The following is a 17,155-nucleotide window of genomic DNA, read 5'->3' on the forward strand; positions in this document are numbered from 1 at the left end:
ATTAAAAGCGGAGGGATATCCATTACCTCGGAAAGGAACATTGAAAACCACCGGCCCTATTTGCACATCGAGATGGATTTCTCCAATCACCTCCTTCATTGTTTCATCAAAAGCTCGCACGAATGTCTTTGCAGCATGTATCCTGGATGGGTCTATCTTAAGGTGATGAAGGGTGGCCAACAAACATATGTTCAGAGCGGACCCATTATCAATAAGCACTCGGGATACATGGGAAGCCTTATGCTTGATGAGATACATAGAGTGCCTTGTTATGCCCCCTACCCTCAAGAGGGAATTCCTCATCGAAAAGGCAATCATGTCCTTAAGAAGGATCGATCCCACAAAGTCTTCCAACTTGTCCGCCTCGACCGTTTCGGGTACACGAATTTCACTTAACACCTTCATTAGAGACTTTTGATGCACGGGGATGTAAACGGGAGTTCAAGCAAAGAAATGCAGGCGGGCATCTTTCGTAATCGTTCGACCACCTTGTACTCGCTTGCTTTGATCACGGCGAAACTCCTTAACCTCTTCATCGGTGACGGGTTTTGCGGGTTGAGTATTAGTTTGAGAATAAGTCCGACCAGACCTTGTAACGAGGTCAACATCTAGGTCATAGGACCAAGGGACCGCCTTATTGTTGACATATTCATACGGTTGAGGCATTTCAATCATTATCTCATCGTCGGATGCATCTTCAAGTGGGGGCATGTCCACGAGTGAAGGATCAACTTCCTCTTTATCGCATTGAGCGCCGCTTGCTCCTCCTCCCAATCAATAATGATGGGGGAAATAATGGAAACTATAGAGTTATGGTCAGCATAAACGATGATTCCGTCATCCACCATCCTGGTGACTCTTTCCTTCATCAGTGAAAGAGGAACATCCTCCTGATCTGGATAATATCCAGCTCTTACCAAGCCATTGTAAGCATCCGCCACATGTACCTTCGAGTTCTTGATTCGACCAACTTCGGGCTCTAGGATAGCATTGACCGTACCTTCATGCTCCGTGCGGATTTTCTTGACGTTTGGCTGAGCGATGCGAAATGAAAAGGCCTTTGTGTCCAAGAGGTTTTGGATCTTGTGTTTCAAGGTGAAACATTCATCGAGTTGAATGTCCCAATTCACCGCTATGATAGTCGCACTTCTTCGTCGAGTCGTAACTACGAATGCTTTCGCGGTTAGGGCGCTTTGGTTCGCTAGTAAGCAATCCTTTCTTTCTTAGAATTGCCAACACTTGGGATGGAGATCCGGGAGAGAGAGAACTGCCTTCTTGCTTGGGCAAATGATTGACGGCCGGTAGCTTGCTTTGTTGCTTTGGATTCATCTCGGATAGCCGGGTGCGATTGGCATTTTCCCGGCTATAAGCCATATTTACGTCTCTGCCAGTCTCCTTCTCTTTCTTGGCGGAGAATCTTCTACTCGATGGTTCGATAAACCATCCTTCCCTTATTCCTATCTCGATTTGTTCCCCCACGAAATAAGCTGATTGAAGCTTTCAACGTACGTGCTGGCCATCCGAATACGAAACTCGGATGGGAGAGTTTTGATAAATAACTTCATCAGCTCCTTGTCGGTAGGCTCGGGGTGATTTGAGCTGCGCAGATTTCGCCATCTCACGGCATACTCTTTGAATGACTCGCTCCTCTTTTTCTCCATCCTCTCGAGATCCTCTCGGGAAGGTGCAATATCCATGTTGAACTTGTATTGTTTGAGAAATGCGTCAGCCACTTCATTCCGTGTCGAGTAGGTTCACATTCTTCATGACATACCAATTTAGTGCGAGCCCAGTCAAACTTGCATGGAATGATTGGATCATGAGAGGCTCGTTTTTGACATATTGAGCCATACGCACATGGTACATCCAAGATGAGCTTTTGGGCGGGAAGTACCATCGTATTTCTCAAAATCCGGCATTTTGAATTTCTTTGGCATCTTGACTTTCTCGTACACGGACAAGTCGAACGGGAGTGAACTCGTGACTCTGCAGTTGTTTCAACTTTTCTTCCATTTTAGCAAAGCGTTCATCCCGCTCCGTCTTAGGGATGTTGACAAGCTTAGCCTTTTCCACATTGATCGAGAATGGATCATCTTCCCGTCCGGGCATGTCATCGTCAATCGTTTGAACCTTGTTTGCTTGCTTTGGGATAACCACTTCAGGAAGAGCGGAGGTGCAGCTGTTGGATTTGCCTGGAGGAATTGGAGTTGATCCGTCACAAGTTGTAAAGAGGCGAGTACTTGTTGGAGTTGAGTCTCCACAGCGGAGACACGATCACGCATTTCGGTTTGTTCAGCCATTCTCGCTCTTAATCGCGTGATGATGGGCGAACGTGACGGATCCGTTATCACCTAAAAATTAAGAAATGAACACAAATAAGTATCTCATATGAAAATACGCCGATCCATGGCAATACTCTAGAAATTTTATTTATCAATGGAGCTTTTGACAAGCCTAGAAATTTGATATGTCCTAAGCAAACGAACTAGGAAAGTAAATGACTCAAACTCCCTAAACATTAATCTAAAAATGAGAATAGCAAGATTGATTCAAGCACTTCATTTGGCTTGATCAATATACATTCGGGACACCATTCGACGCAATCGTTTGTTCTCCTCTTGAGCTTTTTCAGCAACTCTTTTGAGGCGTTTATTCTCAGCTTGATTGGTGATCTTCAACGGCGCCTCCGGTATCTTCGGAAGCAGCTTCTCGGGAATCTTGTGTTGTTGGATGTACTTAATCGAGGCATAGTACTTCCTTTCTGTGCCTTTCAACTCCTCCTCGGGCCATTTGAGCTTTCGCGGATGGCACATGTCCCACATTGATTTGATAGTGAGAATGGAATCTTCATGGCCTCGGCTTCCATCGACAAAACTGACTTGGAGTGGCTCTACTTGTAACGCCGGGGAAGCTCTTGCACGACTTGATATTGACGAGTCACCCTAGTCGGATAGTACTCCAATGCTCCGGTGAATCCCAATAGAGGGATTGGGCCAACTCCTCCACACGAGAGTCTCGCTACCCGAACTTGGAACCATTTAGCATGCCATAGGAAACCCTTGGAAGTTGGTTTTTTCATGAAAGCTAGCCACCTAGAATAATGATAATCCGGTGCATGTTTTTGGTTGTTCTCAAATCTCATAATAGGGTGGTTGGAATTACTACCATCATGTATAGTCATTAGACCACCAAACCCTTTTATATGTGAAAGAAACCAAATTTGTAAAAGTTCAGGAGAGGAATGGAGAGTCTTATCGCCACCTCTTTTGAAATGAGTGAGGGAAAGGAAAGTTTCAGTTAGAATAGTGTTTACAAAATTCTTTCCTTCCAACACTTGTTTAACTAATTGAGCGATCAAAGGGTTAATAGCATTCTTGCAAGGGGGAAAACTATAAACCCAAAGAAAGCCAAAAGGAAAACCCTTCGCATTTGAGATGAAGTGCCTTTCTCAAAACATTGTTTCAGAAAAGATAAAGGACATGCATTGCGGTTAGCCTTTAAAACCTTTCTTAAATCGTCTTCCTTAATTCTCGGAAAATCGATAAGGTCATAACAGGATCTATTCCGATAGGTGGACTAATCAATTCAGCTTTCAAGGATTTTCCTATGGCAATGCTATACTCTTCCAAGGTGGGAGTGAGCTCATGCTTACCGAAGATAAAAGTAGAAGTCTCGGGGCACCAACGGTGGGGCGAGTGCTTGGGCGAGGCCGACATGGATGTTGATACGCAGCAGCGGAAGTAGTCGACCAATATGTGACTCTACAAACTGACGGCCATCTTGATCTAACTTGTCCCACCAAATGCTAAGCTCTTCCCTTGGAGGGAAAATAATTCGAATGTCCGATGTCCCCATTGTATATTGATCAAGACTCGGGACAATCCTAATGCCATGGACCGACAAAATAATGCGATAAAGTAAGTAAATTGCAAAGGCCAAAAATTTAGAGAACTTACTTTACCAATGATGGGCAATCACATAGACATGCGCATGTTAAGTGGCTCGATTTCTACACTATAAGGCTTATCAAAGTGAAGCCACAAGGATGATCGGACTAGCCACGAGCTTGTGGACTATGTCGGGTCCTCATGACTCCGGCTTGATCAAAGAGCCGACCCGGGTCGCGAGCATGCGGACCGAGGTGGGTACTCTTGACACCATGAAAGAAACTGGGATTGAGATGGGCGACTCGTACCGCGATCATGCGGTCGGAGTGGCAAACATCTCAATACCATCCTAGATGATCCTAATGCGGCCCCGAGTCCGGCGGCGGGTTGTGTGTGCAATAGTGTAGTGCTAGATGCAAGGCATGCACAACATTTTATATCAAGCAACACTTCATATATGAAAATAAACCATACATTCCTACACCTCCCTACAAAACAAAGGTTAGCAAACACTTCCCCTTATACCTCCCATCCGCAAAAACATTTAACACCTTAAATGTTAGGGACGTACACAGGATCCTCGCTGCCAAACAAAAACATTTTTTCAAAAAGAAAATTGGCCTAAGTCCACTAAAAGTTTTAACTCAAGTCCCCAGAGTCGCCAAGCTGTCGCGACCAATTTTTTTTTCGAGGCATGAACCACCTAGGGTTTGGCTAATGGATTGTTAAGCCTAGACTTAACTCGGGCTCTCCCAAGCCCATACCAATTCGCGACTTAAGTTTAAGTTCTTAACATGCAATTGATTTTCAATTAGGAGTCGCCACTAATCTATTTTTGGTGGGTCGATTAGAAACCCAAGTAAAATAATGGGAGAATTATTTTACTCCTACGAACCAGAGACTATGGGTACGGGGACTTGGTTACGCTAAAATTCTCTAACGCCCTTTCGGTACCTTTCTTTTTATTTTAATAAATGTTTGGCAAGCAGTTTGGATTGATTTTAAATCTATTTTCCTAACATGTGAGGTGACCATGCAGGTGCACAAACCACCAATTTAACACTCAAGAAAGCAAATGAATAAATTGCAGGACTTACCTCAAAGCAACGAAAGCATCTGCAATGTTAAATTAAAATCCACATCAACAACCCTAGATATGGTTTCTAATTAACACACAATTTTTATTTTGTTTTCACTTTTTAATGAAAATCATGCAATATGCAATGCAATATTAACTAAATGACCTAATTCTAATAACATGTAATTTGAATGGCCTAGCAAAAATAATAAATGTCATGCATCTCAATGAATTCTAACCCTAATGACGTGCATATGACAATTTTTCTTTTTCCTAAAAGAATACATTTTTATCCTAAAAATAAAGACAAATCAACCTATGGCATTTTTTATGTTTTTTTTTTATGAAATTCGAAATTAGGTGAAATATGAAAATTACCTAATTAGATTAAGATCCTATTTAATTTATATTAAGAATTAGGTTGAGCCACATCCTAATTTAAACTAAAATATTATCTTAACCTAGATAATCCTAAAATGCAATCCATTTAATAAAATACCTAAACCTATAGTAAATTAAGAAATTATCTAAATTAACTTAAGTGCAATTTCTATCCTAATATGCAATGACGTGCAAAATGTACCCTAATTCTACATGAATTATGCATGATGATTTTTTTATGTTTTTCCTTTTTCCTTTTTTTTTTTTTTTTAAATTTCAAAATTAATAATTGCCAAATAATTAAACATGCAATCCAAATTAAAAGAACTAGCAACCTAAATGAATTGATTTGATTTTTTTATTTTTTTTAAATTCGAAATAAAATACCTATTGTGAACATGCAAACCCTAAAGCTACATTTTCTATTTTTTTAAGAAAATTAATTTAAGCAACACCACATCAAATCAAGCCATATTGATACACAAATTGACGAACCATATCTCGAGCATGAGATCGGGTTGGCCAATTTCACATAAATCACGAATCGGATCTCGAGCGGGAGATCGGATTGGCAATTTTTTAAGTGATTGCGAGTCGGATTTCGAGCTTGAAAATCGGACTGAGAATCACTAATTTCCAGGCAATTTCATGTCATGGAATTTCAATTTCAGATTAAGGAATAATTACACTAAAAAGATAAAATAAAATAGCAAAAATAATTAAAAAATAAAATAAAGAAAATACCTAAATTTTCTTTCACTTCTCTTTTTCTTTTCCTTTTTCCTGAAAAGAAAAAGAAAAAGAATAAAATAAAATAAAGCTGGTGGGTCCGGCGAGGGAAGCCTCCGGCTAGGGTTCCGGCGAGGGCGTGACGGCGGCGCGGCACCGGGGGCTTCGGCGCGGTCGTCGGGACAGCTCGCAGGTCGTCGGGGCGGAAGAGGACCGCGGGCTGGCCTCGGGTGCGGGCGTCGCGGCGGCACGGCGGTGTCGGGACAGAGCACCGGAGCTTCGGACTGCGCAGGTGGAGAGATCCGGACGCCCGGATCGCGGATTCGCCGCGGCGAGGTGGGACGAACGACGGCCGCTTCGGGTCCATCGCGGCGGGCGGCGGGACTCCTGCACCGCAGTCGGTGGCAAGGCGCTGCTCACGGGGCCGACGGACGCGGTGGAGGCGGATCGGTGGTGGTGCGCCGCGGCGGAGATGCGGAGGTAGCCGGTGGAGGCGGTGCCGGCGCGGTCGACGACGTTGGCACGCGGCGCCGCGCGGCAGGCAACCCGGCGAGGAAGATGAACAAAGGCGTCCCCTTTTTTTTTTTTTTTTTTTTTTTCACGTCACTCCTTGTCTCTCGTACTCTCTCTCTATTGTTTCCCTTCTGCAGACATGACTTTTCTTTTCTTTTTTTCTGACTTTTTTTCTCTTCAAGACAAACCAAAGACAAACGGAAGAAAGCAATTTTTTTCTTGATTTTTCTTTCGAATCCCCGCTCACTGCACCCAAGAACTCCTCACGTAATTGCTCTTCAAAAATTTCGAAAATCCCCCTTTGTCCGTACGTGTGCAACGCCTTTTATAGGGAAAATTTTAGATCTTTGAAGCAAATTTTATTTCCAATTTCACTCGTGCATAATTTTCTGAATATATCATTGCACTACATGTGATATTCTCTTTTGTATTTTTCACATATTCTATCCAAAAAAATTCCCTTTTTGCACGAAATACACCTCGCAAAGGTATATTACCCAAATATGTGAAAAATCCTAATGCAATATAACACAAAATAAAATTTCCCTAAACTATATGCCATGTGATTTTTTTATTTTATAGCAAAAATTAACCCTAAAAATTTAGGTGTCAACACTGATCAAGTGGAATAATTAGTTGTTGACAAGGAAATTATGACAATTGTAGTTGCATTATAAGACAATCCAATCAAACCATTGGCAAATGCATATTTTTTGTCAATTCTAAATGCAGAAATTCCAAAGAAAGAGAAGAAAAAAGGTTTAAAAAAATAAATTCTAAATCTGGCACCTGCAAGAGATAGTGTGATCAATTTAAGGTAACAGAGGCATCCGAAGTGCAAAATGAATGGAAAAAGCACAAGCCTTTATGAGTTCATTCTTTTCACATAATTGCTCATTTAAATGTTAAATCTATCCTTTGAGTTGATGCGAGTAAAATAAGGAGAGAATATGGTGAGTTTCTAGAGTCAAGGACCGGATGATAGTTAAGAAAAAAAGAGAGGGAAGGAGGTAATTTAAAATAAGGAGAGAATATAGTGGGTTTCAGTTTATTAAAATTTAATGTCTTTCCCAATTAGATTTTTATTTAGCAAAACAAAAATGAAACTTTTGAAACTATACAAATAAGAACATGTAAAATCATGTATTTTTTGTAATTTTATAAAACCTAATCTTTTAAAAGTATCAAATTTTGTGTAGAATAATACAGTTTTAACATTACAAGCTCTATATGTACGTCAATTAGATTATCTTAAGAATTCAATTTCTTTCTCAGAACCGTATATGGCAGGTAAAAGATATTATTTTTCTCATGAAAACCGAAGGAGGCTAGTTTCCAGGGAGTAATGTGTATCGGGAAAGCACAACTACTGGGGAAAAAATTTAAGGAGTTGTCTCCATCACTTTGCTCTTTCGCTAACACGTAGTCATTTCTTTTACAAAACAGACGGCCATGAAAATTCATGGTCGATTTATCACCTGATGACGATTGTCAATCAGCATCCGATAACTCATGAGCACTCGATGACTTTACTACATGTAAGTCAAGCTTGTCCCCTGATATTTGTCATAGGATACACTGCACTGCTCTTGACATCCTTTCGATTCTCTTTCTTTTTTTCCTATTTTTCTTTTTTCGCTAGGAATTTCGATTCTCTATCTGGCTAGTGAAATTCCAGCAAAAAATTCACGTAGATTCTACAATTTAAATCGGCTTGGACAAAGAGGGAAGGGGGGAAAACTCCACCAATGATTATTTTTCTCCTAGACGCTCTAGGTTCCCCTCTACCGCTTGGTAGTTTTTGTTCACATCCTTCATGCTAACGATTTCCTCTTCGTTTTACCCACTTTAGTCCTCCCCATCAACCCCAATTCTTTATGATGAACAGATGCTTCCCCCAATCGACCCCTGTTTCACCTTCCCTGGACGCATCCCCCACACCCATAAACACCATAAACTCTATCAAGTCTCTCGTGCCAGTATACCTACATCTAACCCCCATCAAAATCCTTAATTAGTTTTTGGGCATATATCCGCACCTCCTCGCCTACTATTTCCTCCCTCTCGAGCGACCCACCCAGAACTCTAAAGAACAGGCCCTAATTTACTTGCTCAACACCTCAGGTCGAAACCCACCATCTACCCCTGCACGTATTCTTTTTTCGCTATCCCACAGCCACAACCCAACCCCATCAGCCTATTCCCTGAACCTCTCACCTTTCGATTTTCACCACTCCCTTCAATGATATGCTTCGCCCTTCTCCGCTAGGCCTGGATCGCCATGTAGACCAATAGCACTTCAGACACGAAGGAAGGTATGCCGGAGCTCAAGCCTTTATCTACAATCATTCAAGAAGGTTCTACTCAACAGCTTCAAGTGACGCACTAAGCTCTCTGTTCTGTAAATTATATGGCGTCTATTTGTGTACCTGCTGTGCTGCGGTATCCCTTTAGATTTATCATCATGCCTTTTAGAAGTACGAAACATGACTGATCAGAATTCTAAAGCTAGCAGATTAGAGGCACTGTGCAAAAGCTTGAGTAACTTATGGTCTAAGGACGATATAATAGATGTTAAGGATGGCATTTCTGATGAAAAATTAACAGAATGCTGGCTAACATTGTTTGGCAAACTCTATTATCGACCAAACATCAATTTCCAGGCCTTTCTCAATACTATGAAATGGGCATGGAGAACGGAGAATGTATCTTATACCTTGTTAGAACCGGGCTTCTTCTCATTCTCCTTCAAATCAAAAGCCGAGAAGCAAAAAGTGTTAGATGCTAGGCCGTGGTCTTTTTCTAGCAATCTCCTAGTACTCCAGCAATATGATATTGACATTCCAGAAATTTGTTATGATTTTTCTCATTGCCCTTTTTGGGTGCACTTGTTTGGCTTACCATTTGGCAAAGTAACGACGGACATGGTACGAGAGATTGCCTTTAAGATTGGAGAAGTCATAGATGTGAAGCTGGAGGCAAAAGGAAACAACAATTATAGGGTCAGTAAAGCCAGAATTGATTTGAATTGGCTACCCCTTTAAAAATAGGGGTGGTCATCAACTTGGGAAGCAAAAAATTATGGATTGAATTCAAATACGAGAGGCTGCCACATTATTGTTACTCTTGTGGTAGAATTGGTCATTATGCCACTGTCTGCAAAGAGATACCTTATGAAACTACAAGGCTAGAGGAGGACTTACTAGACAACTTTGGGAATTGGCCACGAGCTGAGGTCCGGGAACTTAGCCTGTATGGAAATTTTTTTTTATGGTAAACAAGCCCAACTCCTCAAAGACGAAGAAATGGTGCCGGAATCTCCTCTTGTTGTGGAAACTCATGAAACTCAGCAGGCAAAGAACACAACAACGCAGCCTATTTTGCCTCTCCATCCTCAGCATTTCTCGGAGGAGGGGTCGCAACAAAAGGCTGACCATCTCCACGCTTCTCTAGCCTTAACCATTATAGAAGGCAAAGCTGCACAGAAGAGAGGCAGCAGCTACTTAGATGCGAAATCCACGATGACGCTGTATAATGAACAACTTAAAGAAGTGGAAAAATAGAGACAACATCATTCAGCGACCGAAAGAGCCTAAGCTAGGGGCAAAGCCAGAACTACCAAGCTCCCTACATCGAAGAAAGGGAAGAGGTTTTGCCTATATGGGGCACAATCCTCAAAGACAACGTCCACTGACAACTTACAACTAATGGAGATCTCGATTACAGAGGAGGAGAAATCAACACAATGGGCTTTGGTGGCTAGCCCTAATAAGCCACCGGGTCATCCATGAAACTACTAAGTTGGAATTGTCAGGGGTTAGGTTCTCCCCTAACAATTCAAGCTCTACGAGTCCTAGTGACTCAGGAAAGGCCCAATATTATATTTCTAATGAAAACAAAAATCAAGAGCAGGCGGTGCAAAGACTAAGGAGACGGCTCAAGTTTTCCAACAGTTTTTTTGGTGAATCCAGAAGGAATCTCAGGGGGCTTGGCTATTTTCTGGGACGAACAGATAACCATTTCAATGGAATCGCATTCTAAATACGTAATCAACGTGCAATGCCTTTTCCATGATAGTAGACAAATTATGCATATTACTTTCCTACACACTCCTAATGCCTTTCATGAGAGTTTTACTATGGGACGAATTACAAAGAGCATATGCATTAAACAATCTCCCTTGCTATGTATCAGGGACTTTAATAAAATTTTGTACCATTGGGAAAAAGTGGGAAAGAGGATGGTAGAACACTTTCGCCTTATAGCATTCAGAGACTTCTTACATGCTTGCTCATTAATAGATCTGGAAAGCAAATGGTGCACTTTTACATAGACAAATAGAAGGGATGGAGACGATAATGTTAAAGAAAGGCTGGACAAAGCTCTTTGTACCATGGACTGGAAAATAGCTTATCCAAATACAGAAGTTATAGCCCTACCAGCTATCAAATCTGACCATAGTCCTCTTATTCTATCAATTCTACCCACATCGATACGCAAGTAGAGAGAGTTCAAATATGAAGCTTATTGGGCTGAAGATGAGGATTGTAGGCGAATTGTCAAGCAAACTTGGGAGGATTCCCAAAGGAAGAAAATGGCTGAGAAACTGCATATAGTGGCAACTCAACTAGTTGCATGGAGTAAAAAGAGATTCCCCAATGCTTATAAGAAAATCGACGGGCTGAAAAATGAACTTCAGATTCTGATGAACAGCCCCACATTGCAGTACGATCATTGCAGAATTCAGCTCATCCACAGAGAGATCGAATTACTATAGCGACAAGAAGAGATGTTGTGGGGCATGAGATCTAGAATTAAGTGGTTGAAATTGGGGGATAGAAATACAAAGTTTTTTCATGCCACTACTATACAACGGACAAACAGAAATCGCATTTCCATGCTGATGAATGCCAAAGACGACTGGGTAAGGAATGATGAAACTCTAAAGGACATGACGATGGATTTCTTCAAAAACCTATATATTTTAGGGGGTCCTAGGAACTTTCAGCCCATTCTAAACCAAATTCCAACTTCAATTGATGCAGCTTTGAACCTTAAACTCACCTAAGATGTTACTATGGAAGAAGTTTCTGCTACAACTTACTAGTTGGGCGCTATCAAAGCTCCTAGACCGGATGGATTGGACGGTCTCTTTTTTCAGTAGCATTGGCAAGACATCGGAGGAGATATTCTTAGGGAGGTGCAGCTTTTCTTCAAGTCTGAAACCCTAAACCCAGCCCTGAACAAAACCCAAATTACTCTCATCCCTAAAAACCAAAACCCAGAAAAGTTAGAACAATTTCAGCCCATAAGCCTTTGCAATTTTGCTTATAAGATCATCTCTAAAATTCTCACGAACAAACTAAAACCTCTATTACCAAACATAATTGTAGCGGAGCAAAGTGCCTTCGTGGGGAGTTGGCAAATTCAAGATAATATTCTGATTGTACAGGAAGTTCTCCACAGATTAAGAACTCGTGACAAAAGGAAAAAAATGAGGTCATTCTTAAACTCGACATGTAGATTGCTTATGATTGAATAGAGTGGGACTTCCTACAGGGGTGTCTAAGCAAGATGGGCTTTTGTGAAGAATGGGTACAATGGGTTATGTAGTGTATCACTACAGTGTCCTACATCATTAAGTTTAATGGGGAGTCCTCACCCTATTTCAAGCCATCTCGGGGTATTCGTTAGAGAGACCCTCCATCCCCATATTTATTTATTATAGTGGCAAATGTCATTTCTCATATGATGAAGCAAGCACTCGTAGCAGGTACACTTCACGATATCAAACTCAATAGAAATTGTCCAACTCTCTCACCTTTATTATTTGCAAACGACTCTATCTTTTTCCTAGATGGTACAGTTTTGGAATGTCAGAACTTGGTGACTATCCTCCACCAATACTGTTAGGCTGCATTTGGTTGTCCGGATTTCTAAACAGGATAGGACTGTATATGATAGGATAAGAAATCCTCATATCCCATCAACTGTTTGGTGAACTATGAGTTTAAAGTCGGATATCTTCATATTTTATCCAATCTATTGTTTGGTGAACTATGGATTTAAAGTTATATATCCTCAAATATTTGAACAACGTACTCAATCTATTGCTGAAAAACCTTCCATCACAACATACAAAAGAACCATCCCTCAAAGAGAACTAAACTGTACAAACAATCCTCAAATTCCTAAATCTCAGTAATACCAGATGACAACTTAAAAGACTCGAAAGAGAAAGATAGATGAAAGCACCTCAGGAAGCCACATCTCATTCTCTGCATCGGCCATAACAATGTTGAGCCAATTCGAATTTCGCCCCTCCATCTCCATAACGAACTTGAGCAGAGAACTACACAACCTACACTCGGGCAAGTAGAACTTAATCATAGTGGCCTCTTTCCGACTGGCCAAAGCATAGGGAAACACCCTCTGCTCTGCTTCCCCTTGCTCTTCAGTGCTTAAGCCCTTGTTTTGCGACTTCAGGACCTTGCCTTTACCGTTTCTAAAGACCAAGGGCGAGGATTGAAAAGATGGGTCATGAGAAAGGGGGGGTTTAAGGCGAAGACGAGGAGATTGGAAGCTAGAGAGCCCACGTTCTACAAAGACTTGAACAACCATGGAGTTTCAAAGCTACAGCCTTTGGGGTCAGTAGGGTTCCGGTGGATGTCCCATGGCCACTTCAAGCAAAACTGAGGCTGTTTGGGACCAAGACCCATGAAAGTTTCTTCTACCCTCTCCAATGTCGTCTTGCTTCAGCTTGACCCGAGACTGCTCAGACCTGAATCTAGGTTTGGTCAACAGAGGGGATCTACGCCACCGCCAGTGGTGGCGCTGTCCCCGCCGGTGGTAGTGGCGATGAGTCGGTTGAAGAGAAGCGAAGATGAACCAGCTGATGGAAAATCGGAGATGGAAGGTGAAGCAGAAATGTGGTGGAGGGGAATCGATCGGGAGGGTGACCGGCGGGCGATTGTTGGCGGATGGGGGGGGTCTTACCTTGGCGGAGGAAGAAGGCTTTCATAAAATTTCAATGAGAATTGGAGAGCTATTGAGGAGAATGCTTCAATGTCGATACTTTGGAAACAGAGTCGTCCGTGGGTGAATGACAGAGAAAAAAAAAAGCGAGGGTTTTATGTTTCGAATAAAATAAATCCTATCCAACCTTATCCTACCCCCCTCAGATTTTTTTATCCGGTCTATATCCGGTCTATATCCGACCTTATCCTATCCTAGACAGCTACCAAACATGGGATAGAATAAAATATATCCTATCATGGTTTTTATCTGGTCGACCAAATGTAGCCTTATGCTTTAGGTCAAGCTATAAATCTGAATAAATTAGGAATTTTTTTCAGCAAAGGATGTCTAGAAAGCCTTCAAAGAAACATGGTGTCGGTGTTGAGAGTTCCTAAAATTGCAAAAACAGGAAATATTTAGGAATTCCCTCGAGCTGGGGGGCCTCGAAAAAAGATATGTTCGCCTAGATACTTGCTAGAGTAAATATGAAGTTGGAGAGTTCGAAAGAAAATCTTCTTTCGCAAGCTGGTAAGGAAATACTTTTCAAATAAGCTATGTAGAATCGACACGCAACACGCGACATGCGACACGGCACGACACGTGACACGTCATTTCTAAAAAAGTAGATAATTTCGACACGTTCTGACACGTTAAATATTAAATAAATATCTATATATATAAATACATAAATAAGTAAATAATAATAATAATAAAAAGAGTCTAGAATTAGTCTATACTAAAAACATTAATCATACATTTGGTAATATCATTCATTATTTTAATTTGACAAAGTCAACTACATTTCATTGTAATAAACCATAAAACTTGAAGGAAAAAACAAGTAATCCACATTGCACTTTAAAATTTAAAATTTATCAATAAGCAAAAAACAATCAACATTCCATCAAGTAATATAACAAAAAGTCATCCATCCACATTATCCACTTCTTCTGCACAAAAAAAAAAAAAAAAAAAAAAAAAAAAAAAAGACTCCATCTCCGGCTCATCAAGTGAAAGATTTGCAACTTCAAGCACTCCAACATCTTCAAACGAGTCAAACGCATCTCGGCCAATATCCCATATCTTAGTCTCTCCTTCTGCATATTATGGGCTTTTTCTTGATAGAAGACGGAGATTGCTATGAATAAAAGCCAAATCTTCTGCACGTTTGGGATCATCTTATTTCTTCTCGCCGAGTGCACAAATGAGTAAGTACTCCAATTTTTGTTAGCACATGATGAAGAAGAAGGTTGTGCAAGAAGCTTTAAGGCTATGCTTTGAAGCATCGGTGCACATGCACCATGATTGACTCACCAAGCCTTAGGATCCATTGAATATCAATTTTGAATGGAATCAAATTGTCTAAAATCCCAATTTTTACTTGCAAAATCTACGTACTCCAAATTCACCTTGTTGCGCTCATCCAAATTAGAAAAGTATTTCTTGAAGCATTTTAGTCTTTCTTTGTTGATCTCCTTATTCTTGTATGGAGAAATTCGAGTAGGATCTTCATCAAGCCATTGATCACTATAGTACTTTTATTTAATAAAATGAAATAAAATTAGAAAACAATAATAAATAAGAGGATTATTATATTATCATGTTAAAGAAAGAATAACTGCTAAAATAATAATCTCATACAATTTTAGAACTTACCTAGGATTTAAGGCATGTGCCAAGCAATGAAGTGGAGTGTTGTTCTTTGTCCAACGATCTACAAGAATTGTGTGAATCACCTCATAAAATGTGAACTTTTCATCTAGCTTCTTCACTTCATGTGCATATATAACTTTCTTCATTTTTTCAATCATCGAACCCCATATATCATAAACTAAGTAAAGACAAAGCTTATCGGTGTCACAAACTTTAAGCATATCATAAATAGGACCCGTGAAGGAAAGTATATAATCAATCAAATCCCACCAAAAATCATCCAACACATTCTCCTTGACAAGCTTAGCTTTCTCTTAATTAACATCTCGATAGATATTCCATTTGTCACAAATCACCGTGTTTTGAATACCACTTTTTATCAACTTGAATCTCTTAAGCATCACAATCATCGAAGCAAAACGTGTATCCATTACATAAAGCAACTTCAAGCTAACAAACTCATTGTATATTATTAATCTCATAGAATGGTTCATGATGAAATGTTTGATTTGCATAACTTCCTTAATAATATCCGAAATCCAACTACATTCATCATAAACTATTTGATTGCTCTCCATATTTTTTGCGGCACAAATGTTCTTCAAAGCTAGATTAAGGATGTGCACCACACAAGGCATTCACATTATGGATGGAAATTCTTGCTCAATGAGTTGTCCCGCGCCCTTACAATTTGAAGCATTATCCGTAATTACTTGGACCACATTCTCATGCTCAATTTCATTGATAACTCATTTCAGCAAGTTAAAAATGAAATGCATATCTTTTGTTTCTCCCGAGCAATCAACCGATTTTATAAACATTGGTTTTCCATCCGATACCACTATGAAATTAATAAGCGGTCTTCTATGTGAGTTGCTCCATCCATCACTCACAATACTTACACCCTTCTCCTTCCACATGATTTTGATATGTGTACACAACCTATCAATATTTACTTTCTCCTTTTGCAACAAAGTGGTCCTCAACAAATTATATTTCGGTGGTACATAACTTACAATATTATGATTAGCAGCATAAGTGAAAGTGGATTGAAAATAATGATTCCTTGCTAGGTTAAACGACAAGCCTGCCGAATAAAACATCCTAGCAATCTCACAATCTAGACGTTCTCGTTGAGTCATATTAAATGCATTTTCAAGTGATTTTCCACTCCCACTTTCACCTTTCCTTTTTTTGGAGTTCAATGATAAATCCATTATGTCACTACCACCACCACTAAGTGAATAACTAGCAGGAGACAAAGGTACATTTCTAGGTGCAATACTCATTAATTTAGTATTGACCTCTTCCTCTAATGTTTCCATCTCCAAAATATCTTTTTTTTTTTCTACTTTTTTGCACTTTCCAATTCCTTTTCCACTTATCATCATTAAATGACACCTCACTCTCGTATATGAACTCTTAAAATCTTTTTCACAAAAGTTGCATCTCCAAGACAAATTTCCCCCCGCATCAGTATGATTAACTAACTTAGTAACATACATAAATAATGGTTGTTTTACAACTTCATTGCTAGAGGTAGCTTGTGTGCTTGAAGTACTACTAGCCATGTTTGAACTTGAAGACATTCTGCAAAAGAAAAAGAAAAAGAAGAAGAAGATAAAATAAACATGTTATTATCAATTGCTATAAGGTTTCAAGTCGAAAGCAAGTGAACCAACATCAACGCCAGTCAAACACCTAAGAAGAAAGAAATCAGAACAGAGCACAATCCATATCGCCTTAAAAATCGAGCTAATATGGTTGAAATCTCAACAGGATAAGACTCATGAACTTGAGACTTGGGAGTTTGACAAGACCTCTAACCCTAAGCTAGACTCTGCGCTTGAGCTCGGTTGGAATCAAGCTCGGCTGGAATCAATATACCCAAGATTGA

Source organism: Eucalyptus grandis, chromosome 5 (genome assembly GCF_016545825.1).
Source record: "Eucalyptus grandis isolate ANBG69807.140 chromosome 5, ASM1654582v1, whole genome shotgun sequence".
Taxonomy (NCBI): domain Eukaryota; kingdom Viridiplantae; phylum Streptophyta; class Magnoliopsida; order Myrtales; family Myrtaceae; genus Eucalyptus; species Eucalyptus grandis.